The sequence below is a fragment of the Myotis davidii genome, unplaced genomic scaffold, assembly GCF_000327345.1.
Source record: "Myotis davidii unplaced genomic scaffold, ASM32734v1 scaffold59, whole genome shotgun sequence".
NCBI classification, from domain to species: Eukaryota; Metazoa; Chordata; class Mammalia; order Chiroptera; family Vespertilionidae; genus Myotis; species Myotis davidii.
In genome coordinates this window covers 1,627,705-1,628,200 of record NW_006293001.1, presented here as the reverse complement: position 1 = coordinate 1,628,200, position 496 = coordinate 1,627,705, and the positions used below count along the sequence as shown (strand labels likewise).

Here is a 496-nt window from a genome sequence, read left to right as displayed (position 1 = left end):
TGGAAATAATGTTTACAACATACATAACAATAACAGAATATTATTCAAAGAATAATTAACACCTGCCACTCAATAAAAATATAGACCAGGAAAAAAATGGTAAAAAGCAAGACTATCACAAAAAAAGAAAGCATGTAGAGCCAATACACATATAACGTTATATTCAGCCTTATTATCACAGAAATGTAAATTAAGATCACAGTGAATTACCATTTTATACCTAATAATTTGCCCACAAATTAAGAAGTTTGCCAAGGCCAAACTGATTGAAACATAAGTTGATACAAGCAGTTTGAAAACAATTTGGTCCTATCTATATATATAAAACCCTAATATGCAAATAGACCAAATGATCACTCGCTATGATGTGCGTTGACCACCAGGGTCTGGTGTGGAACATTGCGGGCGACCAGCGGCGGTGGCGCGGTGCAGAGGGAGCAAGCGAAGGAGGAGGGGGGAGGGGGGGAACTGGATTGGCCCTGATCGCCGTGCACAT

At 39.1% G+C, this 496-nt stretch overlaps 1 protein-coding gene across 1 annotated transcript in view; it reads left to right on the top strand.

Annotated features, from left to right (window-relative positions):
- The window catches only part of RBMS1 (RNA binding motif, single stranded interacting protein 1), a 227,848-nt gene that overhangs the window by 75,321 nt on the left and 152,031 nt on the right, over positions 1–496 (top strand). The gene's annotated exons all lie outside the window — the stretch shown is intronic.